General features: G+C 46.8%; 1 protein-coding gene across 1 annotated transcript in view; it reads right to left on the bottom strand.

The window, feature by feature from the left end:
- Positions 1-24,395, bottom strand: part of PPM1B (protein phosphatase, Mg2+/Mn2+ dependent 1B) — a 243,948-nt gene that overhangs the window by 175,066 nt on the left and 44,487 nt on the right. The gene's annotated exons all lie outside the window — the stretch shown is intronic.

The raw sequence follows: 24,395 nt of genomic DNA, 5'->3' as shown, positions 1-24,395 counted from the left end.
CTACTTGGTCAGGGTCAAATACTTTTGTGAAATTTTACAAATATGACACTCTGGCTGAGGAGGACCTGGAGTTTTCTTACTCGGTGCTGCAGAGTCATCCGCACTCTCCCGCCCGTTTGGGAGCTTTGGTATAATCCCCATGGTCCTTACGGAGTTCCCAGCATCCACTAGGACGTCAGAGAAAATAAGAATTTACTTACCGATAATTCTATTTCTCGTAGTCCGTAGTGGATGCTGGGCGCCCATCCCAAGTGCGGATTATCTGCAATACTTGTATATAGTTATTGTTAACTAATCGGGTTATTGTTGTTGTGAGCCATTTATCCAGAGGCTCCTCTGTTATCATGCTGTTAACTGGGTTCAGATCACAAGTTGTACGGTGTGATTGGTGTGGCTGGTATGAGTCTTACCCGGGATTCATAAATCCTTCCTTATTGTGTACGCTCGTCCGGGCACAGTATCCTAACTGAGGCTTGGAGGAGGGTCATAGGGGGAGGAGCCAGTGCACACCAGGTAGTCCTAAAGCTTTTCTTTTGTGCCCAGTCTCCTGCGGAGCCGCTATTCCCATGGTCCTTACGGAGTTCCCAGCATCCACTACGGACTACGAGAAATAGAATTATCGGTAAGTAAATTCTTATTTTTTCCTACTTAAACTTCATGAGGACATCCCTCATGGCAGGGTTCTCCACTCTGAAAGTGGAGTATGGAGGTTTAATTACGGTTTCTTCCGCTTGAGGCTTACCTGAGGTTTGCGATTCAGGATTGTTGTTACCATTTCACCAGGGTGATGGCGGTATGATGGGTTTCCTTCGTTAGTAAGGAGTCATATTTATTCTGTACTGGATCGCTCTCCGAATTATGGAGAGATCGTGAAGCCAAATGGTGCGAAACGTTGTTTTCTCCGTGACAGTTCTTCAACAACAGGACTTGCCAGAATCCCTGTTGGTCCCAACGATGCGGTGATCGGCTTGGGCAATATTATTAGAGGCAATACTGAGAAGAGTTTTTTTGCTTCTAAAAAAAAAAGGGGGGGAAGCTCTGAGAATTCAGAGTCTGGCAGACCTGCAACGGTGTAAATTCGTTGATACAGTCAGTTGCTGAAAAAAGATGGTTGGGGCCTACGAGGCCATTCAGTGGGCAGGTTCCAGGCCTGAGTGTTTAGCGGGACCTGTTGGACAAGTGGTCCGGTTCCCACCTGGGATAATCATGGTTTCAAGACCAGTATGTTGCTCCTGGGGTAGCGGCGCAATTCTCACTGAGGACAAGTGTCAGGTTAGGATACTTGTCGCCCCATTAACGGTCTACAGTTAAGGGCCGTTTATAACGGTTTTCTATAGACAAGAACCGGAGAAGAAATGGCAGAAGCCAGAAAGATTTTCTGCTGGGCGACGAAACCATTTACGCATTCTATCAGCAATGTTCGTTCCAAGAGTGGACAACTGGGAAGCAGACTTCCTCGGCGGACACGTTCTCCGTTCAGGAGGGTTGAGTCTTCATCTAGTGGTTTTTCACAGAAGTGATAAGTCTTTGGAGAATTCCGAAAATAGGCAAGATGGCATCTCGCCTTGACAAGAAATTTCAGAAATTTTGTTACAGGTCGGGGGTCCCCTCAAGCATTAGCGGTGGATACCCGGGTGACACCGTGGGTGTTTCGGTCAGTCTATGTGTTCCCTCCACTTCCACTTTTTCCAAAAATGTTAAAAGATTATAAGTGGAACAAGAGTTCAGATGATCCGCCTTGTTCCAGACTGGTCAAGGAGGGCTGGTATCCGGATCTTCAACAAATTACTCATAGGAGATCCCTGTACTCTTCCTATGCGATAGGATCTGTTATGGCAGGGGCCGTGTGTGTTCCTAGACTTACTGCGGTTTCCATTGACGACTTGGAGATTGAACGTCGGATTCCAGCCCGGAAGGGTATTTCCAGTGAGGTCTTCCCTACTCTTTTTCAGTCAGAAAATAAGTAACGTCAAAACATTACCACCATATTTGGGGGGAAAATTTTGTGTCTTTGTGTGAATCCAAGAAGGTTCCTACGGAAGAATTCCAGTTGGATCGTTTTCTCCCTTCTTTTCTTACAAGATCGTGTGGAGGCGATCTTTGGTTGGGCTCGATTAAGGTCAGATTTCAGCCTTATCGGTTGTAATTGGCCTCCTTTCCAGGATTTGATACTTTCGGAAAAGGAGTCTAACACATCCATCCTCCCTTTGTGCCTCTGTGACACCGTGGGATCTTTACGTGGTGTTGCAGTTCCTGCAATTTCTTTGGTTGAACTTTTCAGTATGGTTAAGTTGAAATTCCTCACTTGGAAAGTGGTCATGCACTTGACCTTGGCATCTGCAAGGCGGGTGTCTGAGTTGGCGGTTTGGTCTCAAAAGAGCTCTTTTTAATCTTCCATGTAGATAGAGCAGAGTTGAGAACTCGGCAACAGTTTCTGCCAAAAGTGGTTTCATCGTTTTCACTTGAACCAACCTATTGTGGTGCCGGTGGCTACTGGCGCCTGGGTGACATCGGAGTATCTCGATGTGGTCGGAATTTTGAAAATTTATGTTGACAGATTGGCTCAGATCAGAAAAACGGAGGATCTGTTATCCTATATGCTCCCAACAAGATTGGGGTTCCTGCTTCCAAGCAGACTATTGCACGCTGGATCTGAATTACAATTAAGCTTGCTTGTTTTACGGCTGGTTTGCAGTTACCGAAATCGGTGAAGGCCCATTCTACCAAGAAGGTGGGCTCATCCTGGGCGGCTACCTGAGGGGTCTCGCTTTATAGCTTTGCAGAGCAGCTGCTTCGTCGGGTTCAAACAATTTTGCAAATATATTCTACAAGTTTGATACCCTGGCTGTTGAGGCCCTCTTGTTTGGGCAATCGGTGCTGCAGAGTCATCCGCACTCTTCCGCCCGTTCTAGAGCCTTGGTATAGACCCCATGGTCCTTTTGGAGTCCCCAGCATCCTCTAGGACATATGAGAAAATAGGATTTTAATACCTACCGGTAAATTATTTTCTCTTAGTTCGTAGAGGATGTTGGGCGCCCGTCCCAGTGCGTACTGTATCTGCAGTTATTGGTTATGGTTACACATGTTGTGTTTCCTTTCAGTCAGTCTTTTGCTGATGTTATTCATGCCATAGCATGCGGTATGCTATTATTGGTCGTGTTTACACACAGGTTGTGTTACAATTTCAGTCAGCATAGTGCTGTATATTTTTTTCATGCGTCGGCTGGTGTTCTATTGAATGCCACTTTCTGCGGCATGTTGAGGTGTGAGCTGGTATGACACTCACCGGGTTTAAACAATAAATTCTTTCCTCGAAATGTCCGTCTCCCTGGGCACAGTTCTATAACTGAGGTCTGGAGGAGGGGCATAGAGGGAGGAGCCAGTTCACACCCATTCAAAGTCTGATAGTGTGCCCATGTCTCCTGCGGATCCCGTCTATACCCCATGGTCCTTTTGGAGTCTCCATCATCCTCTACGGTGTTAGGCGCCGGGGTCCGCTCGGCCGTGCGGCCCGGCGCCTAGCAACCGGGGACGCCGTGCGCGTTCAGCCGCCGGCTCCCTGGCAACGCTAAGACGCCGGGCGCACGGAGCCGCTCTGACCTTAGCAACGGGGACGCCACGTTCAGCCGCGTTCCCCGTTGCTGGGTCTATTCTCATTACCCTGATTATGTGCTGGCCGTGCAGCATGCAAGCTGCACGGCATTTCTGTTTGATTGTCCTGTCTGGATCCTGATTGGAGGGTGCCTGAATAAAGGCACCCTCAGGACTTCTTACAGACGCCGGTGATAGCTTCCTGTTTGCCTGTGTCTGCTGCAGAGAGTTCCCAGTCCCGGTCTTTTCGGTTGTTCCTGTCCTCAGAGATCCTGTACTCGGAAGTTACCATCTGTTCCTGGAGTCTGACCGAGCACCTTTAACATCTGGTGGTGTTCGTGAGTCGCGGCGCAGCCGTGTGTTGCGGCTTGTCCGCTTCTGTTTATTATTTTGTTTAATTGTGTTCTGGAGCTTTGCGGAGGATTCCGCTTCCACAGATCCACTCTGGTGTCCGGCGGTGCCGGATAGGAGTGTCGGATCAGTGGATCCTTGGTTGTCCTTTTTCCTGGCGGCTAGTCCGCACATACCTTTTGATTTAGTTAGTTAGCTTGTAACCCCTGGCCTGGTTGCTTAGTCAGAGGGCCCCTTGTTATCACCCTGTCTCGGACTTCCCCTTGTCTCCCATTAAGACCTGCGGGGGCATCGGGGTTGGGCAGACATAATCCGCCCTTCGAACGCGGCTGCCATGGGCTCAAGCAACCATAGTCTCGCAGGGGATTTCTGATAACACGGGCGAGACAACGGAGTTAGGGCGCCAGGGGTTACTAGGCTATCCAGCTCCCACAACCAGCTTATTTTCCTGTACTCAGATCCCTGCCATAAGATCTCCTCCGGTCTGGAGTACAGGAATCATAACATTATCACCGGCCTACAAAAGAAAAGATTTAACTTACAGTAAATTTTTTCACTTTTTAGTTGGGAGATTTTTGTCGGCCTTATGAATCCCACCGGTGTTGGGCCAAACCCTGGCCAGCTTCTTGTTAGTCAGATTCAGGAACTTACTCAGATGGTTCAGGATCTGTCCCTCCGGGTGAGGTCACAGGAAGATCTGTTACGGACTTCCCCGAGGGTCATCCCTGAACCAAAAATGCATCTGCCTGACCGTTTTTCTGGGGATAGAAAACAGTTTTTTAATTTTAAAGAATCTTGCAAACTGTATTTTCGTTTAAGACCAGTTACCTCAGGTACAGAGGCTCAGCGGGTTGGGATTATTATTTCTCTACTTCAGGGGGATCCTCAGACCTGGGCTTTTGGTTTAAAGACAGACGATCCGGCCTTATCGTCTGTAGACGCCTTTTTAAAATCTTTAGGGCTATTGTATGACGACCCTGATAGAGAGGCGTCCGCAGAAAGTCAGTTGCGTGCTCTTAGACAGGGTAGGAATCCCGCAGAGAATTATTGTACGGAGTTTCGCCGTTGGTCGAACGACTGTGGCTGGAATGACCCAGCCCTGCGCAGTCAGTTTCGCCTCGGCTTATCGGAATCTATAAAAGACAGTCTCCTCCAGTATCCCGCTCCTGAGACCCTCGATAACCTCATGGAGCTATCTATTAAAATAGATCGTCGGCTCAGAGAGCGGAGGGCTGAAAAAGGGGCATCTGTCGGGTCCTCTCCCTGGGTTCCTTCCATTCCTGTAGACATAGAGGAGCCTATGCAGATTGGTCTCTCCAAATTGTCTCCGGAAGAAAGAACCAGGAGGCAAAATTATGGTCTGTGTTTATACTGCGGAGGTAAGGGACATTTTGCCCGTAGTTGTCCAAACAAGTTGGGAAACTTCCTGACCAAGTGAATTGTGAGGGGGTTCACTTTGGTCTGCAGCTCATCTCCTCAAATAATTCACTGTTGGTTCCTGCTAAAGTTTCCTATGGCAGCCTCTGTTCCTCGGTCTCTGCTTTTGTGGACAGTGGAGCTGCAGGAAACTTTATGGATTTAACATGGGCCAAGGCCTTAGGTATTCCTCAGCTAACCTTAGGTAGGTGTATCACCATGCATGGTTTAGATGGGAGTCCTTTATCCAATGGGGTTATTTCTCTATGTACACCTCCTGTTTTGCTCTCGGTGGGAGCTCTGCATTCTGAAAAAATTGAGTTTTTCCTTACCCATTGTCCAGCAGTTCCTGTGGTTCTGGGTCATCCTTGGCTGGCCTTTCATAATCCCGTCATTGATTGGCAGTCTGGGGAGATCCTACAATGGGGTACCATCTGTGATAAAGAATGTATTACGCTTCCTATCCGAGTAGCTGCCGCCAGTTCCGCACATATTCCTGGGGAATACCAGGATTTTGTTGATGTGTTTTCCAAGGGCAATGCGGATATTTTGCCTCCCCATAGGCCTTATGATTGTGCCATTGAGTTAATTCCTGGTGCCACGTTGCCTAAAGGAAGGTTATATGCATTGTCTGGTCCTGAAACTGTGGCCATGAATGAGTATGTGAAAGAAAGCCTTGGGAAAGGGTTTATCAGGCCATCTAAATCCCCTTTAAGTGCAGGTTTCTTCTTCGTAGAGAAGAAGGATGGTTCACTCAGACCCTGCATTGACTTTAGAGCTTTGAATAAAATCTCAGTAAAGAATGCTTACCCTCTGCCGCTGATCTCTGTCCTCTTTGATCAGCTACGTTCGGCTGTTATTTTTTCTAAGATTGATCTTAGAGGAGCATATAACCTCATCAGAATCAGGTCAGGGGATGAGTGGAAAACGGCATTTAGTACTCAGTCGGGCCACTATGAGTATCTGGTCATGCCATTCGGCCTATCTAACGCTCCGGCAGTTTTCCAGGATCTCATTAATGATGTGCTCCGTGAGTTTCTGGGAAGATTCGTCGTGGTCTATTTAGACGATATTTTGATATATTCTGACTCCGTGGAACAACATGTTACCCAGGTGCGTCAGGTGCTAAAGAGATTACGTGAAAATCACTTATATGCCAAGCTGGAGAAGTGTGAATTTCATGTCACGGAAGTATCCTTTTTAGGGTACATTATTTCCCCTCGGGGATTCCGAATGGAACCAAAAAAGCTCCAAGCCATCCTTAGTTGGGCGCAACCCACCAATTTAAAAGCAATTCAGCGCTTTTTAGGGTTTGCAAACTACTATAGAAGATTTATTCACTCTTTCTCTGACCTAGTTGCTCCCATTGTGGCACTTACTAAGAAGGGAGCAGATCCTACCAATTGGTCATGTGAAGCGGAGTTATCTTTTCAGGCCTTAAAACAAGCCTTTGTCTCAGCCCCTGTCCTTAGACATCCCAACCCAGAATTACCTTTCATTATTGAGGTGGATGCCTCGGAGGTTGGAGTAGGGGCTATCCTTTCTCAGAAGGATCCAGATTCCCTTGAGTTACATCCTTGTGCCTTTATGTCCAGGAAATTCTCATCTGCAGAATCCAACTACGATGTTGGTAACCGGGAATTGCTGGCTATTAAATGGGCTTTCGAGGAGTGGAGACATTGGCTTGAAGGAGCTACCCACACCATTTCAGTTTTGACTGATCACAAAAATCTTCAATACATTGAATCGGCTAAACGACTGAATGCCCGACAGGCTCGTTGGGCTTTATTTTTTACTCGTTTCAAATTCATTATCACCTTCAGACCTGGTTCCAAGAATACCAAGGCAGATGCCCTGTCACGCAGTTTCCTTCCGGTTCAAGACAACAGTCCTGTTACTCCCATACTTCCGCCTTCAGTCATTCAGGCAGGTCTCACACAGGATGTATTTTCCCAATTAAAGCTGCTTCAACATCAAGCTCCGGGAAATACTCCTGCTAGTCGTCTTTTTGTTCCTGAGTTTTTGAGAGCAACTGTTTTGGCGGAATTTCATGATAGCAAAGTTGCAGGGCATCCGGGAATCGCTAAGACTTTGGAATTAGTATCCCGCTCAGTATGGTGGCCTGGTCTTTCCAAAGACATTAAAGAGTTTGTTTTTTCGTGTCAGGTCTGTGCACAGCATAAAGTTCCCCGTTCTTTGCCTATTGGTCAACTTATGCCCTTGAAAGTTCCTCTTAGGCCATGGTCGCATATCTCCATGGATTTTGTGGTGGATCTCCCTCTGTCAGCCGGATGCCGAGTCATATGGGTGGTAGTGGACCGTTTTAGCAAGATGGCCCATTTTATTGCTCTTCCCCGATTGCCATCTGCCCAGGGATTGGCAGTCTTGTTCCTCCGTCATGTTTTCAGACTCCATGGGTTACCCACTGATATTGTTTCTGACAGGGGTCCACAATTCATTGCGCAATTTTGGAAGTCTTTTTGTGCTTCATTAAAGATGAAATTATCATTAACCTCCGGCTATCATCCACAATCCAATGGACAGACTGAGCGAGTTAACCAATCTCTAAAACAATATTTGCGTTTGTACTCGGCCAAACTCCAAAATGACTGGTCTGAGTTTCTTCCATTGGCGGAGTTTGCTTATAATAATGCCTGTCATTCCTCCACCAATGTGTCTCCATTTTTTGCAGTTTTTGGTTTCCACCCCAGAGCTAATTCATTTTTTCAACATTCCTCTGTCTCCTCTCTGGCCCTGACCTCTCATCTTAAACTTATTTGGAAAAAAGTGCACCTGGCTCTCAGAAAAGCAGCTTTCCGGGAAAAAAAAATTTCTGACAGGCTCCGGCGGCCGTGCACTTTTAAAGTAGGAGACAGGGTGTGGTTGTCGACTCGCAACATCAAACTTCGACAAACCTCAGCCAGATTGGGTCCTAGATATATTGGACCATTTCTCATTATCAAAAAAGTCAATCCAGTTGCTTTCCGGTTACGTTTACCAAAAACTTTACGGATCGGAAATACCTTCCATTGCTCGTTGCTTAAACCATATGTTTCGTCCAGCAGATTTCCTCGTAAAAAATCTCAGGGGAGATCACCAGTTAATGTACAGGGTCAGCAAGAGTTCTTGGTTGAGAAGGTTCTCGATTCCAAGTTGTCCCGGGGTCGGCTTTATTTTTTGGTGCATTGGAGAGGTTATGGGCCAGAGGAAAGGTCGTGGGTCCTGGATGAAGACCTTCATGCCCCAAAGCTCAAAAGGGCATTTTTTCGTGAATTTCCTCGGAAACCTGGCTTTAGGGGTTCCTTGACCCCTCCTCAAGGGGGGGGTACTGTTAGGCGCCGGGGTCCGCTCGGCCGTGCGGCCCGGCGCCTAGCAACCGGGGACGCCGTGCGCGTTCAGCCGCCGGCTCCCTGGCAACGCTAAGACGCCGGGCGCACGGAGCCGCTCTGACCTTAGCAACGGGGACGCCACGTTCAGCCGCGTTCCCCGTTGCTGGGTCTATTCTCATTACCCTGATTATGTGCTGGCCGTGCAGCATGCAAGCTGCACGGCATTTCTATTTGATTGTCCTGTCTGGATCCTGATTGGAGGGTGCCTGAATAAAGGCACCCTCAGGACTTCTTACAGACGCCGGTGATAGCTTCCTGTTTGCCTGTGTCTGCTGCAGAGAGTTCCCAGTCCCGGTCTTTTCGGTTGTTCCTGTCCTCAGAGATCCTGTACTCGGAAGTTACCATCTGTTCCTGGAGTCTGACCGAGCACCTTTAACATCTGGTGGTGTTCGTGAGTCGCGGCGCAGCCGTGTGTTGCGGCTTGTCCGCTTCTGTTTATTATTTTGTTTAATTGTGTTCTGGAGCTTTGCGGAGGATTCCGCTTCCACAGATCCACTCTGGTGTCCGGCGGTGCCGGATAGGAGTGTCGGATCAGTGGATCCTTGGTTGTCCTTTTTCCTGGCGGCTAGTCCGCACATACCTTTTGATTTAGTTAGTTAGCTTGTAACCCCTGGCCTGGTTGCTTAGTCAGAGGGCCCCTTGTTATCACCCTGTCTCGGACTTCCCCTTGTCTCCCATTAAGACCTGCGGGGGCATCGGGGTTGGGCAGACATAATCCGCCCTTCGAACGCGGCTGCCATGGGCTCAAGCAACCATAGTCTCGCAGGGGATTTCTGATAACACGGGCGAGACAACGGAGTTAGGGCGCCAGGGGTTACTAGGCTATCCAGCTCCCACAACCAGCTTATTTTCCTGTACTCAGATCCCTGCCATAAGATCTCCTCCGGTCTGGAGTACAGGAATCATAACATACGGACTAAGAGAAAAGGATTTACCGGTAGCTATTAAAATCCTATTTTCTTTGGCCCAAATTTATAGAAGTTAGTCCAAAGAAGTACTACTTATCAACGCTTAATAAGTCTATCACAGAGAGCAGTGCAGGGGACCCCTCTCTGTGGAGCCCCTCCCACAGACCCCTGACGACTGATCATGATGATACTTAGCCTAAAATCTGCCTTGGAAAACTACTTACACAATGGTGAAAACTGCATTGCAATCTGTCCAGTGATTTCAGAGTTTATCGCAAACAAACAAATAGACGTTCTCATTTATATGATGTATAGATAGATACTGTAAATAACCAAGTTCAGTGGACAAACCATGACGGGAATTGTACTTCTCTAATATCTACCTAGACTCATTTTTATTATTATTAGTGCTTTTACTTATACTACCTCCTCATAGCATTTGCGATGCGATCTCATCTAAGATGAACATTGCGACCATCGGGTCCTACGCATTTGCAGTTTCCCCATCATCGGGAAACTGCACGTAGGATTGCTGAAGCAATCCCTAATGAATCAGGCCCTTAGACGCACTCTACTTGCACTATCCCACGGGAATTGCCAAGGAGTAAATGCTGCAAGCTGTACTATTGATCTGGGGGTTTGGGAGGTGACCATGAACATGCAATTTGCAGTCAATTGCAATATAGACAGCATAGTGCCTAATTCAGCTTCAGTCGCTATTGCAACTCGGTGGCAGTTTCCCGATAATTGGGAAACTGCGCATGCGCAGGACTTGTTCTGCGCATGTGCAGAGTGGGTTCTGCGTTCGCCTGATTGGCAGGCAGAGGCGTTCAGGAGGTGAGGGCAGCTGGGTTTGGGGAAAACGGGAGTGGCAAGAAAGAACTGCATCCCACACGCAGTTTCTTTGGCCTCATAAACCGCACTGGCTTACGCAGATAGCAGTCGCAGATGAACATCGTGACCGATGGTTGCGATGGTCATCCAGAGCTGCGATCGCATAATTCACCACTGCTATATAAGTAGTAAATTGCCATTTTCAATGACCAGATAAAAAAATATATATATTTCAATACTGACCAGGTGTGCACTATTATTCCTGTTAATCTTTGTATTACACGTAATCGTCATTTATTCTTGTGTTCTGGGCTCTATAATCTAATATTTATTGAGGAAGTCTGTCAAATCTTCATATGTTCTTGAGATCTTTTTATGGATTTTGGGGGTCATTCTGACCCATTCAATCGCTGCGTTTTCACGCAGCAGAGCGAACGGGTCCCTGCTGCGTATGCGCCGGCGCCTTTGTATGCATGCGGGATGGCTGACGGCCGTAGCAGGGCAGCGATCGCCTCTGCCTGATTGACAGGCAGAGGCGATCAATGGGCGGGAGGGGGCGAAATGGCGGTGTTTGGCCACCGTTTCGTAGGCGCGGTCCGGCCAACGCAGGCGTGGCCGGACCGAACGGGGGGCGGGCCGCAGCGGCTGCGTGACGTCATACGCAGCCGCTGCGGGCCAGGGAGTGAGGAGTAGCTCCCAGCCAGCACGCTAAAGCTGCGCTGGCCGTGAGTTACTCCTTAAGTGCAAAGGCATCGCTGCTGTGCGATGCCTTTGCACTTCTGTGATGGGTGTCGGACTGACATGTGGGGCGGGCTAGCCCCGTGCTGGGCGTCCCTGCATGTCAGGAAAGTTGATCGTAGCTGTGCAAAATTTTGCACAGAGACTATCAACTCGGAATGACCCCCATTGTTGTAATCTCTAAAAGGCATTTCATCAAAGGAGGAAACAGAAAAACAGGACACAAAGCATTGGATTAATTGGACCATGAAAATATTACATATATGCTGTTGATATTGTATTATACAATTAATACATCCACAACACAGTTTGCTATTTGTAGAGATTGTGGCGTTTACACTCTTCCAAGATATGTCTGTTCTCTTTTCTCTCACCATAATAGACATATAAATCTATTTAAAGTCACTGCAGCCCCCTAAACCATACATTTTCAGAAATCAGATATTCTACAGAATTTAAAACTAGTATCCACTGTTTTGTATGCAACGCAGGGGTGTAGCGAGGGTGGCTCCGGTGGAGCACGAGCTCCATGCGTTGGCACAGTTAGAGGGCGCATTCAGGTCAGTCAGGGCATTCATGGTGTTTTTAATTTATTTTAATGAAACAAGTAAATACAGGTTGAGTATCCCTTATCCAAAATGCTTGGGACCAGAGGTATTTTGGATATGGGATTTTTCTGTATTTTGGAATAATTGCATACTATAATGAGATATGGTGATGTTACCTAAATCTAAGCACAGAATGCAGTTATGTTTCATATACACCATATACACACAGCCTGAAGGTAATTTTAGCCAATATTTTTTATAACTTTGTACATTAAACAAAGTGTGTGTACATTTACACAATTCATTTATGTTTCATATACACCTTATACACACAGCCTGAAGGCCATTTAATACAGTATTTCTAATAACTTTGTGTATTAAACAAAGTTTGTGTACATTGAGTCATCAAAAAACAAAGATTTCACTATCTCACTCTCACTCAAAAAAGTCCGTATTTCGGAATATTTGGATATGGGATACTCAACCTGTAGTTAAATACAGCTCTACTCTTGTGTAATGTGTATAAGGGGCTCTACCATGGTGTAAAATGTATAAGCAGCTCTACTGTGGTGTAATGTGTATAAGCAGCTCTACTTTGGCGTAACATGTATAAGTGGCTCCACTGTGGCGTAACATGTATAAGAAGCTCTACTTTGGCGTAACATGTATAAGTGGCTCCACTGTGGCGTAACATGTATAAGAAGCTCTACTGTGGCGTAACATGTATAAGCGGCTCCACTGTGGCGTAACATGTATAAGCGGCTCTACTGTGGCATAATGTGTATAAGCGGCTCTACTGTGGTGTAACATGTATAAGCGGCTCTACTGTGGCGTAACGTGTATAAGCGGCTCTACTGTGGCGTAACATGTATAAGCAGCTCTATTGTGGCGTAACATGTATAAGTGGCTGTTAGGTGGCGTAACATGTATAAGCGGCACTACTGTGGTGTAACATGTACAAGCGGCTCTACTGTGGTGTAACATGTATAAGCCGCTCTATTGTGGCATAACATGTATAAGCCGCTCTATTGTGGCATAACATGTATAAGCCGCTCTATTGTGGCGTAACATGTATAAGTGGCTCTACTGTGGCGTAACATGTATAAGCGGCTCTACTGTGGCGTAACATGTACAAGCGGCTCTACTGTGGTGTAACATGTACAAGCGGCTCTACTGTGGTGTAACATGTATAAGCCGCTCTATTGTGGCATAACATGTATAAGCCGCTCTATTGTGGCATAACATGTATAAGTGGCTCTACTGTGGCGTAACATGTATAAGCGGCTCTACTGTGGCGTAACATGTATAAGCGGCTCTACTGTGGCGTAACATGTATAAGCGGCTCTACTGTGGTGTAACATGTATAAGCGGCTCTACTGTGGCGTAACGTGTATAAGCGGCTCTACTGTGGCGTAACATGTATAAGCAGCTCTATTGTGGCGTAACATGTATAAGTGGCTGTTAGGTGGCGTAACATGTATAAGCGGCACTACTGTGGTGTAACATGTATAAGCCGCTCTATTGTGGCATAACATGTATAAGCCGCTCTATTGTGGCATAACATGTATAAGCCGCTCTATTGTGGCGTAACATGTATAAGTGGCTCTACTGTGGCGTAACATGTATAAGCGGCTCTACTGTGGCGTAACATGTATAAGCGGCTCTACTGTGGTGTAACATGTACAAGCGGCTCTACTGTGGTGTAACATGTATAAGCCGCTCTATTGTGGCGTAACATGTATAAGCCGCTCTATTGTGGCATAACATGTATAAGTGGCTCTACTGTGGCGTAACATGTATAAGCGGCTCTACTGTGGCGTAACGTGTATAAGCGGCTCTACTGTGGTGTAACATGTATAAGCGGCTCTGCTGTGGCGTAACGTGTATAAGCGGCTCTACTGTGGTGTAACGTGTATAAGCAGCTCTACTGTGTCGCATAACAAGTATAAGGGGTACTACTGTGTGGTGTAATGTGAATAACGGACACCACTGTGCGGTGTAATGTGAATGAATACTATTCTGTGACCACGCCCCTCCACAAGAAGCCACGTCCCTATATTTTAGTTGCGCGCAGTGTCCATATGTTAAACATGGGGCACCCAAAGGAAACTTTTGCCCTATGCTCCACAGTGTCTACAACTGGCCCTCTCACCAATTTAGGATTTTTAAATATTTTTTCTTTTCAAATGTAACATGCCCCCAATTCAGTACAGGGGAGGGGGCGCCAAAGCATACCCTTGCTCCGGGCACCATGGCACCTAGCTACACCTCTGATGCAACACTATGCTTCTGCAATTATTGGTTGAAAATAAATGTTAATAACAATTATGCACAAAATAAAAGCTTTGCATCTAAATGCATACTAGAAAACCAACAGAAGTGTAATGTCTGTATCATTCATAAATACTACCTCTAAAATGACAAACCTTCAGAGTTAACATGCAGCTAATCTGTCCCGGGAAAAACGGACGGAAATTGCAGAGACTGCCAGTTGTAAACATCCATGCCAGGCATAGCTTCTCCCAAGTTTGAATGCTGAACAATAGGTGTTCAGAACTTTCATCAGGCAAGTATCACACGTTGGTCAGGCCACCCACGGCCATGCTGATTCGATAAGTAATCCAGAGCCTCCCATGATTTGCTCTTATAACTGATAACTCATATTCAGTTATTTGGGCATAACCTCCAAAATATAGGGTCTGCATTGTTACTCAATGGCCAAACTAATTTTCTTTAAATCCAATTAGCTTTGATGTAAAAACCTGACATCCACCAAATGCCTTCCTAGGCCTGAATTAACATTAACGTGCTAATGATACCCTCCTAGGTGCTAACCAAAGTTTTCCTGTGGTGCCTATTCTGATAGATAACAAACAGATTCATAACTCAGTTTTATAAGAGACATCACTTACAAGGCCCTTATTTTTATATTTTCTCCTTTATATCTATGGTTCTTCACAGAATCCTACAGGAATCTTTATTTTCCTACAGTAGTCCTGATGGGCAAATAGAAATGCATACAGACAAGGGCAAAGTAATACAGCTCCAATGCTTGACTGAGCTTGAGAGGTTACTATGCAAACACCCAATCAGGAGTGGCAAGATAGTGGTACGTGTAGCATCATTAGCATCAATTTGAAAAGTGGTGTTCCACACCCAGACAGTCCACTGAAAAAAAACAGTCCAACTAACCGTTGGCGTTTGCTGCCCAATAGGGAGAATATTCAAAAAAAATCTCCTAAAAAGTTCAATTGTAATAAATGTTTAATGCGCAGGTCCCAACGACTGAGAAGTCTTAGTTGTATTTTTAATTTTTTAGTAAAGAAACACTGACATGTGGTCATCTTATCACATGCTACTCGTCAGGATAGAGACTGCATAAACTCTCGTGATGCATTTCACAGGTACAACACCCACTAACTTGTAAGACTGTATATGCCAATCTAAGTTGAAAATAATATGTAAAAGAGCCTTGTCAGACCATATCAAATACAGTAAAATATATATACTAATTATAAAAATAGTTACTATACTTCTTTTTTTTTAAATAAATATTACACTATCAGGATATCGTAATTAATATAATTAGCAATGAGAACGAATATCACTCATATCAAGTAAGTTCATGCAAGTTACTTTCTAGCTGGAGTCAGAAGAATAGAATGTACTGTAGCCAAGGTCTGGTATACAGAACAGAAATATAGATGCCAATAGGAGGAACAGATGAGAAGTCAAAATCGGTGCTCAGTTAGAGCCATATGATCATCAGGAGCAGTACAAACTAAACAGACAAAAGGAGAGCTTATTAGACTGGGTCAATGTTATGCACACCAGTGCCTGCAGGAAAGTACTAGTGTCAGAACTGTTATGCACTCCAGTGTCTGCAGGAATGTACTGGTGTTTGAACTGTTATGCAAAACAAATGGACTCACAGACAAACTGGGGAATATGACATAACGTACACAGAAGGTGATAGGGTAACAAAATACACACACAGTGAACAGAGAAGCCCAGAGGCTAAGGAACTGGGTATCTCCCTTGTATTAGAACTGCTCAGATGTAAAAAGCAAGATGTTGTGTTTTAATACGTAGAGAACCCGAAATGCTGTTGCTAAGGGCAACAGCAAAACCCTAAAGGGTTACCAACGGGTGTGGCAGTAAACTCCTTGGTCAGAGATGGAATGATAGACACAAGGAGAGCCTCCACAATCCTGATTCTCACTTGCAGTGCACAGGTTTAAGCTTACTGCCACTAAACTGACCCCTGACACCTAGCACAGTGAGACAGGATTAGACAGGCAAGTGTTAGAATACAGCCGCAAACTTGCTAAGTTCACAGAGTAATAACAGAACCCCAGCAAGCTAAACGACTGACTCCAGTCTTACTGCTAGGTCTGGATTGGCAGAGTGTAATACCAAATCCCCAGGCCTATTTGCAGTAAGCAACCAACAAATACAAAGCTACACAGTACTGGCTAACTTTCATGAACTGACTAACCAACAGAGATTCAGCAGCATCTGCTTACCCTGAAAAGAGGCCTTATAAAGCAGGTGCTGTCCACGCCCCACTCAGACCTCACAGACTGTGAGCACAAAAACCAGCACCGGATCCCCTGCCGTGCACAGAGCCTATAACCACTGCACAGCAAAAGACCCGAACCGGAGTATCAGCTGCGCTCAGGTTACTCCACTAGCACTTGTCTCCCGGTTGCCATGACGACGTGGCAGCACAGGGCAGGAGACCCTAACAGTACCCCCCCTCTGACGAGGGGTCAAAGAACCCCTACCACCGGGTTTATCGGGGAACTGCGAGAAGAAAGAGCGTATCAGTCTGGGGGCATGAAGATCACAACTGCGCACCCACGACCGCTCCTCCAGGCCATACCCCTTCCAGTGCACCAAAAATGACAGCCGACCCCGAACCACCTTGGAGTCAAGAATCCTTTCAACAACAAACTCCCTCTGGCCACGTATCAGAAGAGGGGAAGGTCTTCCACTGGAAGAAGGATTACTAATCGCCCGTTTTAAAAGGGAACAATGAAATGTTTTATTGATACCCAAAGAACGGGGCAGATCTAACTGAAATGCCACCGGATTGATAACCCTGGTGATCTTATAAGGGCCGATGAACCGGGGCCCTAACTTATGAGATGGCTGTCTCAACTTCAAATTCTTGGTAGACAACCAGACGAAGTCTCCTAATTTGAAGCTGCAGGGTCTTTTCCGCTTATCAAAAACCCTTTTGGTCACTAATGACACAGACACAAGGGCTTTCTTCACTTTCCGCCAAATACCTCTAAGGACCGAAACCACAGAGGAACCACCAGGCGTGGAGTCCAGGGGGTCAAAAGAATTGGCCTTAGGATGATGCCCATACACACAAAGGAAGGGAGAGATCCCTGTAGCAGAGTGAGCCGCGTTGTTATAGGCAAACTCCGCCATGGACAGATGAGCAATCCAGTCAGTCTGACACTTGGAGACATAACACCTGAGGAACTGCTCCAAGGACTGGTTCACCCTTTCAGTCTGCCCATTAGACTGCGGATGGTAGCCTGACGACAAGCTGACAGAAATCTGGAGATCGGAACAAAATGCCCTCCAGAATTTGGCCACAAACTGGGATCCGCGGTCAGAGACCACATCAAGTGGCAACCCGTGGAGACGCACAACATGCAGCATAAATAATTCAGACAGGCGTCTGGCTGATGGCAGCCCAACCAGTGGAACGAAGTGCGCCATCTTCGAAAACCTGTCAACGACAACCCAGATGGCTGTCATCCCCGAGGATTTGGGCAAGTCCACCACAAAATCCATTGAAATGTGGGTCCATGGCTTAGATGGGATAGAGAGTGGATGTAATGGGCCAACAGGAACCCCTCTAGGAGTCTTATTTCGGGCACAGATGTCACATGCCCGAACCCACTGATCCACATCCTTAGCCACCGAGGGCCACCACACCGCCCTAGATAGCAACTCCCGAGTTCTGGCAATACCCGGGTGACCTGCCGACTTCTTGGCATGGAATTCCAGGAACACTCGCTGTCTTAACCTAGGAGGCACAAACAAAAGACCTACCGGAAGGTCTGGAGGAGCCTGCTCCTGTGCTCTAAGGACTAATGATAAGAGGTCCTGGGTAATGCCCACTTTAATACATGATGGGGAAACAATGGGCAACGGCTCCTCGGTGGTCTCCTGGATTGGAGCAAAACTCCGCGAGAGCGCATCAGCCTTGATGTTTTTTGACCCAGGGCGATATGTTATCAAAAAATTAAAGCGAGCAAAAAACAAAGCCCATCGTGCCTGCCTGGCATTGAGACGCTTCGCTGACTCTAAATATGCCAGATTCTTATGGTCAGTGAGAATTGAGACCACAAACTTAGCCCCCTCAAGCCAGTGTCTCCACTCCTCGAGTGCATCCTTAATAGCCAACAATTCCCGGTTACCCACGTCATAATTCATCTCGGCAGGCGAAAATTTACGGGAAAAGTAAGCACAGGGATGAAGGCGATTATCAGACACTCCCATCTGAGAAAGCACTGCCCCAATACCCATCTCAGAGGCATCCACCTCCACCACAAAAGGACGCTCTGGATCTGGGTGTCGCAGCACCTTGGCCGAAACAAATGCCCTTTTGAGACGGGCAAAAGCCGCTTTAGCCTCACAAGACCAGTGAGCAACATCCGCCCCTTTCTTAGTGAGTGCCACCAAGGGCGCCACTATAGACGAAAATCCAGCGATAAATCGTCTATAAAAATTCGCAAAGCCCAGGAAACGCTGAAGCGCCTTCAAACTAGTGGGCTGCACCCAATCCAGGACTGCCTGTACCTTGGAACCCTCCATTTGGAAACCTTCTGGGGAGATAATATATCCTAGAAATGCGATTTGCTGAACTTCAAATTCGCACTTCTCCAGCTTCGCCCCAAGCCGGTGGTCTCTGAGTTTCTGGAGGACTAAGCGTACATGCTTCCGATGTTCCTCCAGGGAATGGGAGAAGATTAGGATGTCATCTAAGTATACAACTAAGAATCTATCCAAATATTCCCTGAGCACATCATTCATGAAATCCTGGAAGACTGCCGGGGCATTACAGAGCCCAAAAGGCATCACCAAATATTCATAATGCCCTGAGTGGGTATTAAAGGCAGTCTTCCATTCATCCCCCTCTCTTATTCGGATTAGATTGTACGCACCGCGTAGGTCAATCTTAGAAAAAATGGTGGCAGTACGAAGCTGGTCAAACAAGACCGAAATGAGAGGCAGTGGGTATGAGTTTTTAATCGTGATACGGTTCAATTCCCTGAAGTCGATGCAGGGTCGCAACGAACCGTCCTTTTTACCCACGAAGAAGAACCCCGACCCAACTGGAGACTGTGAAGGTCTGATAAATCCCTTAGCCAAGTTCTCCTGAATGTACTCTGCCATAGCCTGAGTCTCAGGACGTGACAGGGAGTACAACCTGCTCTTGGGAAGCTTAGCATTTGGCAACAAATCAATGGCACAGTCATAGGGGCGATGGGGAGGTAGTACCTCTGCAACTTTTTTGGAGAACACGTCCGCAAAATCTGCATAACACCCTGGCAATCCTGGCAAACTTAGCTGCGAGAGCCTGACTGGAAGGCTCAAGCAACTCCTGAAACAATCAGTACCCCAACTAAGAATCTCCCCAGAGACCCAGTCAAATTGAGGATTGTGGGCCCTTAACCAGGGTAACCCCAACACCAATGGGGCAAAAGTACAGACAGTCACATAAAAGGACAATTTTTCAGAGTGTGCGGCTCCAATAAACAAAGAAATCTGGCTAGTGCAAGAGGTAATTTTACCTTGGGATAATGGTTCCCCGTTTAACCCACAAATCTCAATTTCCGATGCCAAGGGTACTAAGGGAACAGAGTGTTTTAGGGCGAATTGGCGGTCCATAAAAACCCCGTCGGCCCCACTGTCCACAAAGGCCTCAGTCTTGACAGTTTGACCGAGGATCTTCAAGGTCACCGGAATGATAAAAGTCTTCTTGGGAAATTCTGACTTCTGGCCTGACAGGATATTTCCCATCACCCTCAGGCCCTGAAGTTTTCCGGCTTTTCTGGGCATGATACTACCACATGACCTTTATTCCCACAGTACAAACACAACCCCTGCTGTCTCCTCCGCGTCTTCTCACGCGAGGAGAGGCGGGTAGCCCCAATCTGCATAGGCTCCTCAGAAAATTCCTCAGAGTCTGAGGTTCCCTTGGGAAGGAAGGAAATCTCAGTCTCCCTTTCAAGCCTACGCTCTCTCAGCCGTCTATCCACCCGGATGGATAACTGCATGAGCTGATCCAAGCTATCAGGCAAGGGATATTGTACCAGTTGGTCCTTTATCTGGTTAGAAAGACCTCTTCGGTACTGGTGTCTCAGGGCTGGGTCATTCCACTGGGTATCATGGGCCAACCTCCGAAACTCCGTACAGTAAACCTCAACTGGCCTTCGCCCTTGCTTAAGGATCGAAATCTGAGCCTCGGCTGAGGCCGTCTTGTCAGGGTCATCATACAACATGCCCAGTGCCGTAAAAAAAGCATCAACACTTTTAAGCGACGGACAGTCAGGCTGCAACCCATATGCCCAGACCTGTGGGTCTCCTTGTAGCAAGGAAATCACTATGCCCACCCGCTGAATCTCCGACCCAGAAGACTGAGGCCTAAGCCGGAAGTATAGCTTGCAGCTCTCCTTGAAACAAAAGAACTGCGAGCGATCTCCAGAAAAACGATCCGGGAGATTTACTTTCGGCTCCTTAACCCCTGCAGGTGCTGCTGCTGCGGGAGCTCCGCCAGCAGCCTGGGAGGTGTGCATTTTAATGGACAAATCATTAAATTGCCGAGTCAGGACCTGCACCTGATCGACCACCTGTTGCAACGTATTTTGAGGGGTATGCTCCATATTCCCACAAAATTTCAACAGGAGTATTAGGCTGCTGAATATGTTATGCACACCAGTGCCTGCAGGAAAGTACTAGTGTCAGAACTGTTATGCACTCCAGTGTCTGCAGGAATGTACTGGTGTTTGAACTGTTATGCAAAACAAATGGACTCACAGACAAACTGGGGAATATGACATAACGTACACAGAAGGTGATAGGGTAACAAAATACACACACAGTGAACAGAGAAGCCCAGAGGCTAAGGAACTGGGTATCTCCCTTGTATTAGAACTGCTCAGATGTAAAAAGCAAGATGTTGTGTTTTAATACGTAGAGAACCCGAAATGCTGTTGCTAAGGGCAACAGCAAAACCCTAAAGGGTTACCAACGGGTGTGGCAGTAAACTCCTTGGTCAGAGATGGAATGATAGACACAAGGAGAGCCTCCACAATCCTGATTCTCACTTGCAGTGCACAGGTTTAAGCTTACTGACACTAAACTGACCCCTGACACCTAGCACAGTGAGACAGGATTAGACAGGCAAGTGTTAGAATACAGCCGCAAACTTGCTAAGTTCACAGAGTAATAACAGAACCCCAGCAAGCTAAACGACTGACTCCAGTCTTACTGCTAGGTCTGGATTGGCAGAGTGTAATACCAAATCCCCAGGCCTATTTGCAGTAAGCAACCAACAAATACAAAGCTACACAGTACTGGCTAACTTTCATGAACTGACTAACCAACAGAGATTCAGCAGCATCTGCTTACCCTGAAAAGAGGCCTTATAAAGCAGGTGCTGTCCACGCCCCACTCAGACCTCACAGACTGTGAGCACAAAAACCAGCACCGGATCCCCTGCCGTGCACAGAGCCTATAACCACTGCACAGCAAAAGACCCGAACCGGAGTATCAGCTGCGCTCAGGTTACTCCACTAGCACTTGTCTCCCGGTTGCCATGACGACGTGGCAGCACAGGGCAGGAGACCCTAACAGTCAATGCATACCCACAAGGGAATGGCTGTAAGGAATGTTGCTTTTAGCAGCATTGCACACGCTAAGCCGCCGCCCTCTGGGAGTGTATCTTAGCATAGCAGAATTGCGAACGAAAGATTAGCAGAATTGCGAATAGAAATTTCTTAGCAGTTTCTGAGTAGCTCGAGATCAGTTCAGTCAGCTTCGTTCCTGGTTTGACGTCACAAACACACCCAGCGTTCGCCCAGACACTCCCCCGTTTCTCCAGCCACTCCCGCGTTTTTCCCAGAAACGCCAGCGTTTTTTCGCACACTCCCAGAAAACGGCCAGTTTCCGCCCAGAAACACCCACTTCCTGTCAATCACAGTACGATCACCAGAATGATGAAAAAACCTTGTTATGCCGTGAGTAAAATACTTAACTTTTGTGTAAAATAACGAAGCGCATGCGCTCTGCGAACCTTGCGCATGCGCAGTAAGCGACTAATCGCAATATGGCGAAAATCGGCAACGAGCGAACAACTCGGAATGACCCCCAATGTCCGGATTCAGCGTGGTAACACCAGCCCATTGGGCACGTGTGCTGGTTTCTGGATTTCAGCCTCATGTTCCTCTGTCACAGCTTAGCGGTGTGTGTCCTGTCTCCCCAAAGCACTCCTGCCTTTTGCGAATCCTAGCATCCAAATGTAGAGATCCCGCTGGCTTCAGACTCTGGCACGCTATTTTGGTCCCAGTCAGCTGACCTTGGACAGATCAATAAGACAGCGCTTCCAGTCCAGCGGACCATGTCCACCAAATGGCTGAGGAACAAAGAGGATAAAATGAGCCTTCTGACGATCAGAAGGCGCCAAAGTAATGTTTGTCACTGGGGTCCTGTGGCTCTACTGACCAGGTCTTACTGTGTATCTGCATATCTTTCCAGCATGTTGTTTAAGCTACTACAGCTGATTCTGTCAAGACATAGCGGCTCAGCCCAGATCCATTGTGTCAAGCTATTCCAGTCCAGCCCAGATCCATTGTGCTAAGCCATTCCGGTCCAACCCAGATCCATTGTACTAAGCCATTCTGGTTTGTGCCCAGATCCATTGTGTCAAACCATTCCGGGTCCAGTCCAGATCCATTGTGTCAAGCCATTCTAGGTCCAGTCCAGATCCATTGTGCCAAGCTATTCCAGTCCAGCCTGGATTCATTATGCCAACATTTCTTGTGCCAAGCCATTCTGGTTCACACCCTGGTCCATTGTGCCAAGCTTTTCTGTACCAGTCCAGATCTATTGTTCCAAGCCATCCATAGTGCCAAGCCATTCCGGTCCAGTCAGATCCATTTAGCCAAGCTATTCCGGCCCAGCTCAGAACCATTGTTCCAAGCTATCCATAGTGTCAAGCCATTCTGCTTCAAGCCCAGCTCCATTTTGCCAAATATTCCGGTCCAGCCCAGATCCGTTGTACTAAGCCATTCCAGTCCAGCCCGAATTCATTGTACCAAGCTATCCATTGTGCCAAGCCTGGATCCATGGATCCATTGTACCAAGCTATTCCAGTCCAGCTTGGATCCATTGTATCAAGCTAGTCATAGTGCCAGACCATTACGGTCCAGCCCAGATTTATTGTATCAAGCTATCCATAGTGCCAAGCCATTCTGGTTCAAGCCCAAATCCATTGTGCCATTGTGAATCTCTCCAAACCAAATAACATCCTGAAAACGGTCTATGTACTAAGCCTTGGAGAGAGAGAAAGTGGACAGACATAAAGTACCAACCAACCAGCTCCTGCCATTTTTTAAACACAGGCGCTGATTGAATGAAACTTTACCTCCGTCCAAATTATCTTTCTCCAAGGTTTGTACATAGACAGGATAGTTTGTCCTAAGTAATAAGGATAAAACTCTGGCACTTATCTAAGCTCAGAGGCAGACTTAAATAGGCTAATTTGTTTGAATGTTGCCACCATGTCACATGACCTTCTTAGCACTGAATTACGGATATCTTTTGAAAAAATAGGAGGGAAGCTGAATAAATGTCAATAGCTTTTCCCAATAGTCCTCTCCAGTACCCAACCCCATCCAGTCTATAGATACTTTTTGAGATTCTAGAACTCACTATTTGCTTTACCCCAAACGTTTGTTATTGTTGGATCATAGCCGCAGGAGGAGTGGGAAAGTATTGACAGAAGGAAAGAAAATAGTTAGGATTACACAATGTAAGTGGAATATCTAACCTGAAAGCTCCTGGATTTTAAAAGGTCCAATGAACCAGGGTACAAATGTCATTTTTGGCATCCTCATGCGAGTTTGGTTTGCTGTAAAGTGTGGGTGTTGCCACGCTAACTTGGACCTAATTGGATTAACCCCTCTATATATATTATGTGAAAGGACACAGGACTCGTACAACATAATATAAAGGATTGTAATGTATGTAGCATTTGTTCTTCTGTAGCAGGTGTTGCACTGATGCTCCTAGAAATATGTAAATGCCATCTGCTGGACCTAGCATGACATATCTGTACCATTCTCCTCTCCCTATTTTCCCTCCTCTGCTTTTTTCTGCGCATTCTGGAGTGCTAGCCCTGTCACAACAGGCTGAAGTTGAGAATCTGAAGGCTGGGCGTTTGTTGGAGGAGTGACTGTCGAAGCAGGGAGGAACTGGGGAGGCTGGAAGTAGTTCCTTCTCATATAACTCGAGGTTCTAGGACAGGGCTGGGCAACCTGCGGCTCTCCAGCTGCTGTGGAACTACAGCATGCCCTACCACAGGTTTGCTG

Source organism: Pseudophryne corroboree, chromosome 4 (genome assembly GCF_028390025.1).
Source record: "Pseudophryne corroboree isolate aPseCor3 chromosome 4, aPseCor3.hap2, whole genome shotgun sequence".
NCBI classification, from domain to species: domain Eukaryota; kingdom Metazoa; phylum Chordata; class Amphibia; order Anura; family Myobatrachidae; genus Pseudophryne; species Pseudophryne corroboree.
This window is presented reverse-complemented; position numbering and strand designations above follow the sequence as displayed.